This window comes from Schistocerca serialis, chromosome 9 (genome assembly GCF_023864345.2).
Source record: "Schistocerca serialis cubense isolate TAMUIC-IGC-003099 chromosome 9, iqSchSeri2.2, whole genome shotgun sequence".
NCBI lineage: Eukaryota > Metazoa > Arthropoda > Insecta > Orthoptera > Acrididae > Schistocerca > Schistocerca serialis.
In genome coordinates this window covers 388,167,325-388,184,791 of record NC_064646.1, presented here as the reverse complement: position 1 = coordinate 388,184,791, position 17,467 = coordinate 388,167,325, and the positions used below count along the sequence as shown (strand labels likewise).

At 44.5% G+C, this 17,467-nt stretch overlaps 1 non-coding gene across 1 annotated transcript; it reads right to left on the bottom strand.

Moving 5' to 3' along the window:
• Window positions 1-16,745: 16,745 nt before the first annotated feature.
• Window positions 16,746-16,835, bottom strand: Trnay-gua (transfer RNA tyrosine (anticodon GUA)). The gene is given in 2 exon segments: window positions 16,746-16,781; window positions 16,799-16,835. It is a non-coding gene; the product is annotated as a tRNA-Tyr (tRNA).
• Between the last annotated feature and the right edge of the window lie 632 nt (window positions 16,836-17,467).

The window sequence follows — 17,467 nt, the reverse complement described above, 5'->3', positions numbered from 1 at the left end:
TAGCACTGACTTCGGCATTATTTTGTTACTCATTTGCAATTACATATGGTCTTTTGAGTCAAATTACACCGATATAGGAGCTATGCGTTTCATCTAAACTCCAAAACAGCTTGTTTGATACGACATCACTTTACACTACTTGTTTATGGTTTAGATTGGATTATGGCTGTACATGAATATGAACTACATCAGTTTTTGCAATATCTTTGAAAATTCTTGATGAGAACTGTGTTTGGTCATTATTTTATGTGGTGTGCGGTCGTGCTTTACTTGTATTATTATGTGCTTCGTTCGTATATGGCAATCAGTTTATTTCTGTACTCGAAGGAAAACCCAGTTCAAGGGCCATTCCCGATCTTTTACTATACCGATTAGAAAGCACACAGAAAAGAAATAACTCCAAAATGCAAAACTGATGTCCGAGGACATCAGTAAGTGTCAAAATAAGGACATAGTTTAATTGCCTGCTGGCTAATACATTGACACAGGACATTATGCAATAGAAAACACGTCCCTTAGTATTTATGTACATGAGTACGTATACTGTCATTCAAAACTTCTTTATCTTGAGCTTGTGGCACATGAAGAGCGCACAGTTATTTAAAACTAATCGCATATTTTGGAACCAAAGTATAAATGAATAATCCTAAAACTGACACACTATCTACTATTTAAAATTTATTACGTGATATGGCTTTATAAGACAGGTTTTGGTTTTCCAAGTAAAGTGGAATTTGGACAAAGTCATTTTAGTGTCCTTTAAATGCATTTTATCTTCTTTTTACAGTGTTCATGTAATTGCTTTGAGACTTTTCTTCTCACAACTAACTATACTATGTACATGAAAATAGAAATTAAGTGTACATGAAAATAGAAATTAAGTGTTTACAGAGATATATGAGATAAAAATGACATTTCTTATTTGACATGGAGATAAGGATGTTTCTACTATTCCCAATTCTAGCATTTTCTTGATTTTTTGTTAAGGGCATCTCTTTTGGTGCAGGAAATAGAGTCGAGTAGGCTGTGCAACAATACGTTTCGCGAGGCCCAAGTTATATATATATATATGTGTGTGTGTGTGTGTGTGTGTGTGTGTGTGTGTGTGTGTATATTTTATTATATCTTGCTTTTCTGCAAAGACTTGTGGATATCTATACGAGAGATTATATAGCTCATTTCTCTGCTGCTTACTTAAGTAATCTGTTTCTAAAATCTTGTCTGGTGATACTGACTCGAGATCTTGCTCGTTTTCGCCAACATTAGCACACATGGTTACATCAGCTACAGCAATTGAACTACCACCTGTCAGTTGATTTTCACTCGATGGCAAAATTTGCCGTAGTGAGCTTTTGTTTTGAGCAAATCCAGCATTATATATTTTTCAATCAACTGCAAATATAGCATTTTTCTGCCGAGAAGTCGATTTTTGCGTCCTTCTCTTGCAGAAATCCTACACCAATAAAATAGTTGGCTGACAAATTCTCCACCACCAGGAACGTGCAGTAAAATGGTCCATTTTCTGTCGATATTTATAACTGAGTCAGCCAACTAATATTCTTCGACCTCGTGCCTATCATACCAATAAATGTAAAATTCTGGACTGGTGATATAAGAGGAGTACCCTTCTCACATATTTGTTTATACAAATTATAAAAAAAGTAATCTTCGCCGAGGTACCTGTGTCAATTGTTACTACTGTAGGTACTTTACCTACTTCACCCTCAAATGCAGCCTCTACCACTGTGTTAATGGATCAGATTGATCTGTTTTTTGCGTATTGCCCCCTGCACTATTCCCGACCACTATACGAGAGCTTGGTGTGATCGAAATTAGTTTGTTGGCAGGCTATTTGATGTCTGATTACTTTCAATCACTTCAGCTAGCCTCACATGTTGATTTAGTACGCCCCAGTTCACAGTATTGTTGCTGTTATTCTGATTACTTTGGTTTGAGTTGTTATTCTGCATCGAATGCTGTCGGCACATTCTTTTGTGGTGCAGTATTCGATTTTGTGGTGCAATATTCGACTGCCAATTGCCTTGTCCGTTGTTTGGCCACATTTGTGCATTATGTCGTTACCCTTATTAGTTCTGTGGTTGTCATTCCGATAACCGATGTTAAACGGATTATCATACCTTCTTTTCTTTCCGAAATGCTGTCGGTTGCTACCTTCCTGTGCATGGTTATTTCTGTAGCCTTTTTTGGGGTGCATTTCGGTTATTTCCATTCCATTACCGTTACCGCTACTGTTTTGGTTTCGGTTCTGGTTCCCGTTACCACTGTGATTGAGGTACGCATTGCTCTTACCATTAGTATGTCCGTTGTCGTGAGTCCACGGCTTTGTGTCCTCATGTAACAAGTCTACCGAGTCAGCAACAGACATGAATTGCCCGATGTCATTTTCAGGAGCATGCAATAGCTTTTCTCTTAAATTTAGAGGTAATTTTGCTTTTAAAATTTGTATAACCTCTTTTACTGGCATGGGATCGACTCAGTATCTTGCCTTATTGATATGCATATTTCTCAAAGTACTTTCGTAGAGGCGGCCGCTGTGGCCGAGCGGTTCTAGGCGCTTCAGTCCGGAACCGCGCTGCTACTACAGTCACAGATTCGAATCCTGCCACGGGCATGGATGTGTGTGATGTCCTTAGGTTAGTTAGGTTTAAGTAGTTCTAAGTCTAGGGGACCGATGACCTCAGATGTTAAGTCCCATAGTGCTTAGAGCCATTTGAACCCATTTGAATAAATATCATTTAACTTAAAATAGGTGTCTTATTATTTATTAATTTTCATAATCAGCTTTGTGACTGGCAAGCAATTCCGCACGGAACGTCCTACGCTGCTTTATATGGTCTTCCACTAGGCGGCGAGGAGCACAGCGGTCATACATCTTTGAGTACCCCATCTGGTATGCCTGCCCGGCTAGCCGCGCGGTCTAACGCGCTGCTTCCCGAGAGGGAAGGCGTGCCGGTCCCCGGCACGAATCCGCCCGGCGGATTAGTGTCGAGGTGTGGCGTGTCGGCCAGCCTGTGGATGGTTATTAAGGCGGTTTTCCATCCGCCTCGGCGAATGCGGGCTGGTTCCTCTTATTCCGCCTCAGTTACACTATGTCGGCGATTGCTTCGCAAGCACTGCCTCTGCGTACGTGTGCACCATAATTACTCTACCATGCAGACATTTGGGATTACACTCGTCTGGTATGAGACGTTCCCAGGGGGGGCCCATTGGGGGCCCAACCAAACAATAACTCTGAGTTCGGTGTGGGGCGGTGGTGGGGCGGGTGGGCGGCTGTGACCTGTTGTGGTCCTGTGAACTACTGAGGGCTATGGGGGACGAAGCCTCTCCGTCGTTTCTACGTCCCCGGTTCAATACACAATACCCATACTGGTGGATGAGTGTGTCAGCACAACCTGCAGAGACGTCCAGTTAAGAAACAACGTGTTTGATGGTGATCTGTGGATCACTTCGAATGAGAGTGTCCGCACTTCCCAACACTGCAGGGGTCGCAGCTGTATGAGGCTGGCCGGCACGAGGTAGGTCGGTCAGATTTATGCGACTTTGTTGTGATGATGACATACACCTCACGCTACGACTTACCTTGCTGTTATTCATTGTCCGGTCTCCGTAGACGCTCTGCGAGCTTTTACAAATATCTGCGGTACTCTGGTTTCCCACCAAAATAAACTCAATGACAGCTCTGTGCTTGGAACGCTATTCTGAAGGCTACAGCCGGCCGGTGTGGCCGAGCGGTTCTAGGCGCTTCAGTCTGGAACCGCGCGACCGCTACGGTCGCAGGTTCGAATCCTGTCTCGGGCATTCATGTGTGGGATGTCCTTTGTTTACTTAGGTTTAAGTAGTTCTAAGTTCTATGGGACTGATGACCTCAGATGTTGAGTCCCATAGTGCCCAGAGCCATTCGAACCTTTTTCTTTTTTTTCTTTTTTTTTTTTTTTAAGGCTACGTATAGCGCCACGACTTGTCGAAACTTCATGAAACAATAGGGAATATTCCACAATGTCCCACAACAAATTCCGCATTTTTTCAATCGAAATTAGATAGAAAAAAATGTGTTGCCTTACTTCTAGAACGTCCTTCAAAAAATGCACAAAGTAATTTCTATGCTGTTCTAAGCAAACAACTCTTCTGTGGCTGTGGTATCTGGGGATCGTGGAGGCTGTTCAGTAGTACACAGTGTGCCAGTCCATTCATCCATTCATCAAAGTTCTCATTCAGATAGTCTTGCACAAGAACTCCTTAATGTAGGGGGGGGGGGGGGGGGCGCTGTTACGATATCAACGTTCCCTGAACGAAAATATCTGTTATGTCTTCCTTTACATGCTGTGTTATTCTTTAGTAGATGCAGGAGCGGGGAACAAATTCCATTCATGCACAGAGAATTTATTTTACATCTTATATCAAATAGTAAAAATTAATTAATAACTCTGTTGCCGAATTTGAAGCGTGAGTGGCTAACAGCAGATCTGAATGTTGAAACATATACAGATACAAAAGATTTATAAACCTGTCACTCATCAATACGATGTCTATCCTGAAGTGGTCGAGCCCTGGCCACGATGCAAGTCCGTAAATGTTGACAAATTGCCGGTTGGCTTCTGTCTTGGGTTCTTCGGCCAACGTTCGTCTGATGATTTTCCTGACGTTTCGCCAGCACGAATGGCTGGCACTGTCAAAATTTCACCTTCCATTTCTGGTGGTGGACTGGAGCCGAGCTCGCGGCCGCAGACTATATGTACCTGGCGCGCTAACGTGCGAGGGCTCCTCCGCGTTCATTTCCGGTGCGGTTCTCTTGCTACCTGCAACAGTCGTTCGCTGCAGCATGGGAAGTCAGGATCCGTTTACCTCGAAGTAGAAAAGATGTGTGGCCACAAGGAATGGTGAAAACCTGGGACACAATCTGTATCGAAGACCGACACACACGGACCGATACCAGCACAAACTATCAAATCACCACCCGAGCCAGAAATGAGACGTGATTAATACCCTCGTAACGCTCAGACGCGAAATGCGACATATGTAAAGTGTTCTGAGGAGCAATGGGTACTCCACAAGTTATATTAGAAAAGAGCCAAACACCCGGCGAAGTGACAAATCATATAAAGAAATGTCTGGTACGGTCTTTCTGCCATACATTCCCAGTGTGACTTACAGAATCGGCCGTATATTGCGCAAACACGGCGTAAAGACTATTTACAAACCGACAAAGAAGATCAAAGAGTGTCTCAGATCGGCAAAGGAGAAAAGGGAGCCACTTGCAATGTCGGGAGTGTACCATGCACATGCGGAATAAAAGTTTATGTTGGATTGACTGGACGATCAATCAACACCAGGATCACAGAACATAAGCGACATTGCAGGTTGCGGCGGTGGAGAAATCGGCCGTGGTAGAGCACGTACTGTGCGAGACCGACCATGTAGTAAAATTCCCCGACACGGAAGTTCTGGCTGGAGAGAGAGGAACTATCATACCAGCTTGTTCAGAGAAGCTGTAGGAATACGCAAACACGAGAATAGCTTCAACAAAAAAGAAGAAAGTCTCAAGGTAAACGGATCCTGACTTCCTGTGCTGCAGCGAACGGCCCTCGCAGGTAGCAAGAAACAGAACCAGAAATGACCGCGGAGGAGCCCTTGTACGTTCGGCGCCACTACATATAGTCTGCGGTCGCGGGCTCGGCTCTAGTCAGAAATTCTAATCATTACACCGTTGTTGTTGTTGTTGTGGTGGTGGTCTTCAGTCCTGAGACTGGTTTGATGCAGCTCTCCATGCTACTCTATCCTGTGCAAGCTCCTTCATCTCCCAGTACCTACAGCAGCCTACAGCCTTCTGAATCTGCTTAGTGTATTCATCACTTGGTCTCCCTCTATGATTTTTCCGTCCAAGTTGCCCTCCAATACTAAATTGGTGATCCCTTGATGTCTCAGAACATGTCCTACCAACCGGTCCCTTCTTCTAGTCAAGTTGTGCCACAAGCTCCTCTTCTCCCCAGTTCTATTCAATGCCTCTCCTCATTAGTTATGTGATCTACCCATCTAATCTTCAACATTCTTCTGTAGCACCACATTTCGAAAGCTTCTATTCTCTTCTTGTCTATTTATCGTCCACGTTTCACTTCCATACATGGCTACACTCCATACAAATACTTTCAGAAACGACTTCCTGACATTTAAATCTATACTCCATGTTAACACATTTTTCTTCTTCAGAAACGCTTTCCTTGCCATTGCCATTCTACATTTTATATCCTCTCTACTTCGACCATCGTCAGTTATTTTGCCCCCCAAATAGCAAAACTCCTTTACTACTTTAAGTGTCTCATTTCCTAATCTAATTCCTTCAGCATCACCCGACTTAATTCGACTACATTCCATTATCCTCGTTTTGCTTTTGTTTATGTTCATCTTATACCCTCCTTTCAAGACACTGTCCATTCCGTTCAGCTGCTCTTCCAAGTCCTTTGCTGTCTCTGACAGAATTACAATGTCATCGGCGAGCCTCAAAGTTTTTGTATCTTCTCCATGGATTTTAATACCTACTCCGAACTTTTCTTTTGTCTCCTTTATTGCTTGCTCAATATACAGATTGAATAACATCAGGGATGGGCTACAACCCTGTCTCACTCCCTTCCCAACCACCGCTTCCCTTTCATAACCCTCGACTCTTATAACTGCCATCTGCTTTTTGTGCAAATTGTAAATAGCCTTTCGCTCCCTGTATTTTAGCCCTGCCACCTTCAGAATTTGAAAGAGAGTATTCCAATCAACATTGTCAAAAGCTTTCTCTAACTCTACAAATGCTAGAAACGTAGGTTTGCCTTTCCTTAATCATTACACCACCACATTGAAATCCTCAAGGAAGTATTCAAAAACCACACCAAACGACTATACAGGAACTCGAGACACTCGAACAATCCTTTCATCCTTACTCCGGGAAGCTACGATCACAACCATAGGCGGAAGCATAAGCGGCCAAAGACACTACTAGCTAGGGCATAGCCACCTATGGCAGGCTAGCATACACCAACAAGCGACAATCGTCGGCAAGCTCCTGCACATCAGCAACGTTGACTGGATATACTAGCTGCCGTTAAAGCCGACCAACAGGCCACAGCAGGGACACCGACGAGCTCGCCCACTGACGCACAAACAAATCGCCCACATCACCCTACACTGTGCATCCGATATACGACCTATCGGACACGAAACGATGATAAGCCTAACTGTTCCAGGTTGCTGACGCTGATCAATAGTTCAACACCGGCACCCAGCGGTAGCTGCCGAACAACAGCACCGCACAACGTTAAAGGTACCGACATGCATGATACCCACTACTAACAAAGCCTACCCTTGCATGACCTAACGCAGGCAGCAAGACATCCGCTGCTGCTCTTACTACCCTGACCTAACTACCGCGGAGGTTCCCCCCCCCCCCCCCCCCCTTTGGCTCTTGCCTTGGCACATTTTTTTCCTGTGCCCTTCAAACCGCTACCCTTCGTTAGACTTCGACCCAATCTATCTCCAGATGAGCGCGTATTAATGGTTAGCCTTGACCAGACGTACGCAAACATCTCAGTACCCACATCCTGCGACACCTCACATTAGTGAAAACTAACCCTTAAGCAGAGATGGCAGCAGACCTTTTGAGTTGGACATCATGCCGGTGTGGCGTGGAGGGGCCCCACCTCTTTCCTTTTTATAAAAAAAAAGAAAGAAAAAGCTCGTCTCTAGTCCACCACCAGCAATGGAGGGTGAAACATTGACAATGCCAGCCACTGGTGCTGGCGAAATGTCAGAAAAATCGTCAAGACGAACGTTGGTCGAAGAACCCGATACAGAAGCCAACAGGTAGTTTGTCAACAAGTGGCCACGAAAGCCTTAAAAATTCTGTAAGCGTTATTCAGCTAGCTTATTGATAGCCGTAGAGTATAAATTCGCGGAGTCGTTAGTCAGTTGTCAGTAGTCAGGGATTAGTGATCATGATGTTGTCATTACGACTATGGTTACAAAAGTTAAAAAGTCGGTCAAGAAGGCTAGGAGAGTATTCTTACTAGAAAGAGCAGGTAAGCAGTTGTTAGCATCCCACTTAGTAAATGAATCGACTTCATTTACTTCCGGTACGATGGACGTGGAAGAATTATGGGCAAATTTTGAACACATTGTAAATCACGTATTGGACTAGTATGTGCCGAAAAAGTGGGTTACGGACGGAAAAGACCCACCGTGGCTTAACAGCGCAATTCGGAGAATGCTCAAGAAGCAAAGGCAGTTGCACTCGCGGTACAAGAAATATCGGGAGAATGACGACAGGCAAAAGTTAGTAGAGATTCGTGCTGCTGTAAAAAGAGCGATGCGCGAAGCATTCAACCACTACCACCGTCATACCTTAGCAAAAGATCTTTCTGAAAACCCAAGGAAATTATGGTCTTACGTAAAATCGGTAAGCGGGTCGAAGGCTTCCATCCAGTCACTCACTGATCAGTCTGGACTGGCAACGGGAGACAGCAAAACGAAAGCTGAAATTTTAAATTTAGCATTTGAGAAATCTTTCACGCAGGAGGATCGTACAAACATACCGCCGTTTGAGTCTCGTACAGATTCCCGTATGGAGGACATAGTGATAGACATCCCTGGGGTTGTGAAGCAGCTGAATGGGTTGAAAATAAATAAATCACCAGGTCCTGATGGGATTCCAATTCGGTTTTACAGAGAGTACTCTACTGCATTAGGTCCTTACTTAGCTTGCATTTATCGCGAATCTCTTGCCCAACGTAAAGCCCCGAGCGACTGGAAAAAAGCGCACGCCTGTATATAAGAAGGGTAGAAGGACGGATCCTCAAAATTACAGACCAATATCCGTAACATCGGTTTGTTGCAGGATTCTCGAACATATTCTCAGTTCGAATATAATGAATTTCCTTGAGACAGAGAAGTTGCTGTCCACGCATCAGCACCGCTTTAGAAAGCATCGCTCCTGCGAAACGCAACTCGCCCTTTTTTCACTTGATATCTTGCGAACCACGGATGAAGGGTATCAGACGGATGCCATATTCCTTGACTTCCGGAAAGCGTTTGACTTGGTGCCCCACTGCAGACTCCTAACTAAGGTACGAGCATATGGGATTAGTTCCCAAGTATGTGAGGGGCTCGAAGACTTCTTAAGTAATAGAACCCAGTACGTTGTCCTCGATGATGAGTGTTCATCGGAGGTGAGGGTATCATCTGGAGTGCCCCAGGGAAGTGTGGTAGGTCCGCTGTTGTTTTCTATCTACATAAATGATCTTTTGGATAGGGTGGACAGCAACGTACGGCTGTTTGCTGATGATGCTGTGGTGTACGGGAAGGTGTCGTCGTTGAGTGACTGTGGGAGGGTACAAGATGACTTGGACAGGATTTGTGATTGGTGTAAAGAATGGCAGCTAACTCTAAATATAGATAAATGTAAATTAATGCAGATGAATAGGAAAAAGAATTCCGTAATGTTTGAATACTCCTTTAGTAGTTAGCGCTTGACACAGTCAAGTCGATTAAATATTTGGGCGTAACATTCCAGAGCGATATGAAGTGGGACAAGCATGTAATGGCAGTTGTGGGGAAGGCGGATAGTCGTCTTCGGTTCATTGGTCGAATTTTGAAAGATGTGGTTCATCTGTAAAGAAGACCGCTTATAAAACACTAATACGACCTATTCTTGAGTACTGCTTGAGCGTTTGAGATCCCTATCAGGTCGGATTGAGGGAGGACATAGAAGCAATTCAGAGGCGGGCTGCTAGATTTGTTACTGGTTGGTTAGATCATCACGCGAGTGTTACGGAAATGCTTCAGGAACTCGGGTGGGAGTCTCTAGAGGAAAGGAGGCGTTCTTTTCGTGAATGGCTACTGAGGAAATTTAGAGAACCAGCATTTGAGGCTGACTGCAGTACAATTTTACTGTCGCCAACTTACATTTCGCGGAAAGACCACAAAGATAAGATAAGAGAGATTAGGGCTCGTACAGAGGCATATAGGCAGTCATTTTTCCCTCGTTCTGTTTGGGAGTGGAACAGGGAGAGAAGATGCTAGTTGTGGTACCAGGTACCCTCCACCACGCACCGTATGACGGATTGCGGGGTATGTACGTAGATGTAGATGTAGAAATACACAAAAATGGGGTCAGTGCATGAATGTTCGAACTCAAATACACGCGCCGCTGGAGCTCCGGAGAGGGGATGCTTGCTCTCATTGGCAGCGGCGTAGTCGTTTGCGGCAGTGCCCTCGTGCCGCTGTGGCGATTGTAGCAAACCGGGTGGTGCGCGTATTTGAACGTGCGGCCGACCGAATAACGGCCGATACCGCACTATTAAGGTTCCCTTCTGTAGTAACAGACTTTGGTTTACTTGTATGAGGAAGCACTGCTATCGACCCAGTCTCTTCTAATCATAAATTGAATTTACGAATACCTTGTCGAGATGGAGATTTGGCTTTTGGAAAACACTCTGCAGACAAGTCATAAACATCACTGTAATTATACACTCCTGGAAATGGAAAAAAGAACACATTGACACCGGTGTGTCAGACCCACCATACTTGCTCCGGACACTGCGAGAGGGCTGTACAAGCAATGATCACACGCACGGCACAGCGGACACACCAGGAACCGCGGTGTTGGCCGTCGAATGGCGCTAGCTGCGCAGCATTTGTGCACCGCCGCCGTCAGTGTCAGCCAGTTTGCCGTGGCATACGGAGCTCCATCGCAGTCTTCAACACTGGTAGCATGCCGCGACAGCGTGGACGTGAACCGTATGTGCAGTTGACGGACTTTGAGCGAGGGCGTATAGTGGGCATGCGGGAGGCCGGGTGGACGTACCGCCGAATTGCTCAACACGTGGGGCGTGAGGTCTCCACAGTACATCGATGTTGTCGCCAGTGGTCGGCGGAAGGTGCACGTGCCCGTCGACCTGGGACCGGACCGCAGCGACGCACGGATGCACGCCAAGACCGTAGGATCCTACGCAGTGCCGTAGGGGACCGCACCGCCACTTCCCAGCAAATTAGGGACACAGTTGCTCCTGGGGTATCGGCGAGGACCATTCGCAACCGTCTCCATGAAGCTGGGCTACGGTCCCGCACACCGTTAGGCCGTCTTCCGCTCACGCCCCAACATCGTGCAGCCCGCCTCCAGTGGTGTCGCGACAGGCGTGAATGGAGGGACGAATGGAGACGTGTCGTCTTCAGCGATGAGAGTCGCTTCTGCCTTGGTGCCAATGATGGTCGTATGCGTGTTTGGCGCCGTGCAAGTGAGCGCCATAATCAGGACTGCATACGACCGAGGCACACAGGGCCAACACCCGGCATCATGGTGTGGGGAGCGATCTCCTACACTGGCCGCACACCACTGGTGATCGTCGAGAGGACACTGAATAGTGCACGGTACATCCAAACCGTCATCAAACCCATCGTTCTACCATTCCTAGACCGGCAAGGGAACTTGCTGTTCCAACAGGACAATGCACGTCCGCATGTATCCCGTGCCACCCAACGTGCTCTAGAAGGTGTACGTCAACTACCCTGGCCAGCAAGATCTCCGGATCTGTCCCCCATTGAGCATGTTTGGGACTGGATGAAGCGTCGTCTCACGCGGTCTGCACGTCCATCACGAACGCTGGTCCAACTGAGGCGCCAGGTGGAAATGGCATGGCAAGCCGTTCCACAGGACTACATCCAGCATCTCTACGATCGTCTCCATGGGAGAATAGCAGCCTGCATTGCTGCGAAAGGTGGATATACACTGTACTAGTGCCGACATTGTGCGTGCTCTGTTGCCTGTGTCTATGTGCCTGTGGTTCTGTCAGTGTGATCATGTTATGTATCTGACCCCAGGAATGTGTCAATAAAGTTTCCCCTTCCTGGGACAATGAATTCACGGTGTTCTTATTTCAATTTCCAGGAGTGTAGTAGTGTTTCCAAAATAAATACCTGCAGTTGTTTGTTCCCTTGACGATGGCAGAGATAGCCATTGAAAGCTCAAGAATTTTACTCGCCTCGACGCGACTTGAAAACGCAGAAGATTTTACTCATACATGCCGCCGCGAGAGTCTCCGGGGACACATAAGCTCTAACTGCTGTTGTCAACTGGCTAATAGGTATTGGGCACTACCAGTGAACTCAGTACTGAACTGGAGACATGCGTGACGTCACAGTCGCCATGTCAAACCGGGGCAAAGTGTCAAATTGTTCTGCTACACAGAAAAAATAGCTATTACCATTTATGAACACTATATGATGCTGTGTGCGTTTAGTTTATAGTTCACAGTTACTGAAATAAAATGAACCTATGGCATTGTTGGCCGGGACGCCCCATCCGGGGAGTGCAAGCAGTCGACGCCACATTGGGCGACTTGCGTGCCGGTGATGAGGATGAAATGGTGATGAGGACAACACAACACACAGTCCGCGAGCGGAGAAAATCTCCAGCCCGGTCGGGAATCGAACTCGGGCCCGCTGCCAGCTAAGCAGGCGGACTTGTTAGTTATTGCCTTGTACCTTCTAATCCTTCCCTGCAAGATTCATTCTTACATTATTCTACTGTGTTTACATACGTAATGTCCGTTCTGCCGCTAAGGCTGCTCACGTATCATGCTTCTCAAAAATCTTACCTCCGCGGAACATACTTTCCGCTTTCATTCTTTTCGCATTTTTGTTTCCTGAATGACGAAACTATATAGCGATACCAAATGACCAAAACATTGACATGAAAAATTTCTTGTCATAGTTACCTCATCAGATATGTGCCGAACTTTCACACAATAACGCATTTGATGCAAAGTGCGTCTCTCTCTGCACCTAATGAGAAAAATTCTGTAAACGTCATTAGGCAATAAAACTGCTAAGCCATTGCTTGGTTGCTACTTCAGCTGCTAACAGGAGAAAAATCTTTGATGTTAATATGAATCACCTTACAGATTGTTATGTTAACAATTTACAGGCAAGAATTTTGGGAAAGGAAGTACACTGTACCACACAAGCGGCTCGTAGTGGTTCAGATGGCTCTGAGCACTATGGGACTCAACTGCTGAGGTCATTAGTCCCCTAGAACTTAGAACTAGTTAAACCTAACTAACCTAAGGACATCACAAATATCCATGCCCGAGGCAGGATTCGAACCTGCGGCCGTAGCGGTCTTGCGGTTCCAGACTGCAGCGCCTTTAACCGCACGGTCACTTCGGCCGGCGGCTCGTAGTGAAATTGCGTGCTTGTGGATTATAGTCTCAGTTATGTGACTGGATTTGTGATTTGCTGTGAGAGAGGTCACAGTTCGTAATAACTGACGGAAAGTCATCGAGTAAAACAGAAGTGATTTCTGGCGTTCCCCAAGGTAGTGTTATAGGCCCTTTGCTGTTCCTTATCTATATAAATGATCTGGAAGACAATCTGAGCAGCCGTCTTCGGTTGTTTGCAGATGACGCTGTCGTTTATCGATTAATAAAGTCTTCAGAAGATCAAAACAAACTGCAAAACGATTTAGAAAAAATATCGTAATGGTGCGAAAAGTGGCAATTGACTCTAAATAACGACAAGTGTGAGGTCATCCACATGAGTGTAAAAAGGAACTCGTTAAACTTCGGTTACACGATAAACCAGTCTAGTCTAAAAGCCGTAAATTCAATTAGATACCTAGGTATTACAGTTACGAACAACTTACATTGGAAAGAACACACAAAAAAATGTTGTGGGGAAGGCTAGCCAGAGGCTGCGTTTTATTGGCAGGACACTTAGAAAATGTAACAGACCTACTAAGGAGACTGCCTACACTATGCTTGTCCGTCCTCTTTTAGAATACTGCTGCGCGTGTGGGATCCTTACTAGGCAGGACTGACGGAGTACATCGAAAAAGTTCAGAGAAAGGCAGCACGTTTTGTATTATCGCGAAGTATGGGAGAGAGTGTCACAGAAATGATACAGGATTTGGGCTGGAAATCATTTAAAAGAAAGGCGTTTTTCGCTGCGACGGAATCTTCTCACGAAATTTCAATCACCAACTTTCTCCTCCGAATGCGAAAATGTTTTGTTGACACCGACCTACATAGGGAGGAACCATCACCACGCTAAAATAAGGGAAATCAGAGCTCGTACGGAGAGATACAGGTGTTCATTCTTTTCGCGCGCTATACGAGATTGGAATAACAGAGAATTGTGAAGGTATTTCGATGAACCCTCTGCCAGGCACTTAAATGTGATTTGCAGAGTATCCATGTAGATGTAGATGAGGTGGTCCAATTAATTTATTGTTTTCGTTGATTCAATATATATCCGCAAGCCATACATTGGCAAATACATTTAGCTTCCCCAACCACTGCCTCTACCCTGTGCTGCAGCTCTTGTTTCTTTTGTGAGTGCCTTTAATCTAATCTGAAGATACACGGTAGCAATACGTCGTTTTTAACTGTGACTCATACATGTCTTCACAGTCAATGTCAGAGAATACCGTATGCGCATTGTCAAATACACTGGGTTACTCACCTAAGAAATAACAAACAGAATTAATAAGCCTGTCATAAAAATGGTGTGAGTTTAAATCTCACTAGAACAGAACGAAAGCATTTTTCTGTATGGTGCGCTATTTTAAACACTGCTACAGCTGCGTGAAGCAAACCACCTCTGTTAACCTGTCAACCTTCGTAGTAAAGGCTGCTGCATTTGACACAGGAGTCTTGCAGTAAGTGTGATCATTTTGGCACATGCACGGAACAGTAATAAGTTCTTTGCACTCAGCCGATCTTAACAATTGCGTAATCTTTCTCACAACATATCCTGATACGTCATAAATAATATTCAACATAGCCTTCTTACACTTTTTTGTTGTGTTCCACACAAGCTGATTCCTAATTTATATACTGCACTATCAAAAGTAAGAGCACATTCTTTAAGACATCATTTGTCACTGGTATTACGTTTTATATAGCTGAAAACCTCCTGTAGATAGCCAGGTTCACAGTTTGCTGATGACACCAAACCACGAAGAATACTGGGGTGGAGCAAAAGAAACATGAGAGCGTACAAATCTATATGTCCTAGGGGGAATAGAAACGCAGAGTGACGGCAGATTGTCTGGTTAGTTCACTGTATCGCGTGGATTGCTTCTTTGCACCACTGTTTTTCAGTTTAAAGTTTAAAGGAAAGCCATTAAAATGTTCCTGAAGAATACTTTCCAGGTTGTCATTTACACAGTTTCATTAATTCAGCATTGTAATCAATTCTGCCATTGTTGCCACCTTTTCTTCATTCCGCTTCAGTTTCATCTGCAATCGTCTCACTTTATTCGTAAGGCCCATAATTCTGTACACTCGCACCACACTTCTCATGATTGCCATCAGATTCACATAACTTATTTGTCTTTTGGATCTCATTTTATTTCCTGAAACAAAATTTAAAAAACCCATCAGCAACAATTACAAGCTACTACAAATTCATAAAGATACATTAACAGCAATGTGTATCCTTGTTGCTAGATAAATACATGGTTTTACTTCAGAAACTGATGGTTTATTCCGAATAAGTTGCCTTCTCCGATTGGCTTGGCTCTGAGCACTATGCGACTTAACTTCTGAGGTCATCAGTCGCCTAAAACTTTGAACTAATTAAACCTAACTAACCTAAGGACATCACACACGTCCATGCCCGAGGCAGGATTCGAACCTGCGACCGTAGCGGTCGCTCGGTTCCAGACTGTAGCGCCTAGAACCGCACAGCCACTCCGGCCGGCCTTCTCCGATTGATTTTCACGGGCAATCACGTATCGCATCCATCGTTTAACACGAAAATCTAATAACTTAAAAAACTATGTCGGCCCGCTCAGCTTCGAGTTAGATTTTTTTTTTCACTGTACCCATGTCTTCTGTCTGTCGAAGTATAAACTTACTTTTCTATTCACAAATATTTGCCAACTGATCGCAGATGGAGCCTCACTCAAGAAAAGCTGGCTGTTATTGGTTTCAACAGTTTTCGGAATGAGTAACTGGATTAGGCCAGTGAGCTCAGAGACGTGCTTCGCTATATTTTTCAGTCCTTCAGAGTTTGGGAAGTTTGTGATTCATGACATAACACATCTCAGAAAAAAACCGCATTTGCAATTGTCACTTTTTTTACTTGATGTGTCACACCTGCTTTGCCACATTTTTGCACCTAAAAGTTCTAGATCTCATACTTGCTTGATGTTACTATTAGTTCCAGTTATCATCCTTCTCCCGTGTACGTTAAGCAGTATCTGTCTCGATCACCTCTTCAACATCTGCCTCGATGGCCTCTTCAGTGGGCAACTTTTACTATATGGAAACTTTGTGTTTTCGTGTCCTAGGGTGCCCAAGCCAGATTTTTGAGCTCCAGTGTATCAGTCGGAAGCTGTCTTCAGTTACAGACATTGCCGGCTGGTGTACGATGGCAACTGTTACCAATAACGACAAGATATAAAGCATGCGATACAACTTTAGTACTGTAGACATTTATTTATTATTCTCATCATTTTAACAAATCGCTCATTGCCCATATTCCATTGTCCAGCATCAGCATTTTTTAACAAACAACAATCAGTTCTTCTACATGAAAGTGATTACTTATTTTATTACTCGTCAGTCATTGTAGTGTATCATACAATAAGTTAACGATAAACGTAAAAATTAGACGTATTGCACCCATCTCGATATATTTCAATTCTCTCAACATCTGTAAAGTGTTATAGGTAGAAGGAAAAATTCTCCTCCGGGCCGGATTCGAACCAGTGACCTATGGATGTCTGTGCATTCATCCTCTACAGTCCACCGCTCTACCAACTGAACTACCAGAGGAAACCCAAGAATGCGTCGCTTGTTGAGAGAATTCAGAGAACTAAACAAAAAAGAGAAACATAAATTTTTATGTGTTGATGGTCCAACATCTGATACATTATTGGAAATAGTTGACAGCGTGCATAGGTGTCCTCATACATAGGTACTTGTCCCTCCACCCCGTCCCCTCCCTCTTGGAACCTGGTGTACGGTATTTTTATTCATTGGGAAAATCTTTCTAGCAGTGAGTTCTCCTGATTCCGCTAGAACCCAAACCCCTCGTTTAGCCAAATGTACCAGTACGTGGCTGATCGCAGTGAGACTATACAATGGCTTTATAAATTGCTGTATAATCGTTTCTTGTTTTTAAGTATTGAAGTAATGTACGCGTAACAAATATTGAGTGGATAACCATCGGAGCACTAGGCTATAATGTTTTTTGTGTCACCTGTAAAATTAAGCTCTTGCGGCGTGATGTCTCAAATCTGATCATTTACATCGAAAATGAAAATGATGGTGTCTTGCAACCTACCCCCACGCCGCTTCCACCTATAAATTTTTGTGAATGCCAGATCCGCAAGATCAAAAAGCAAACTGGCTCAATGAGAAAAGTAATTCCACCAAGTCACCGTTCCTACAATAACTTGCCACTG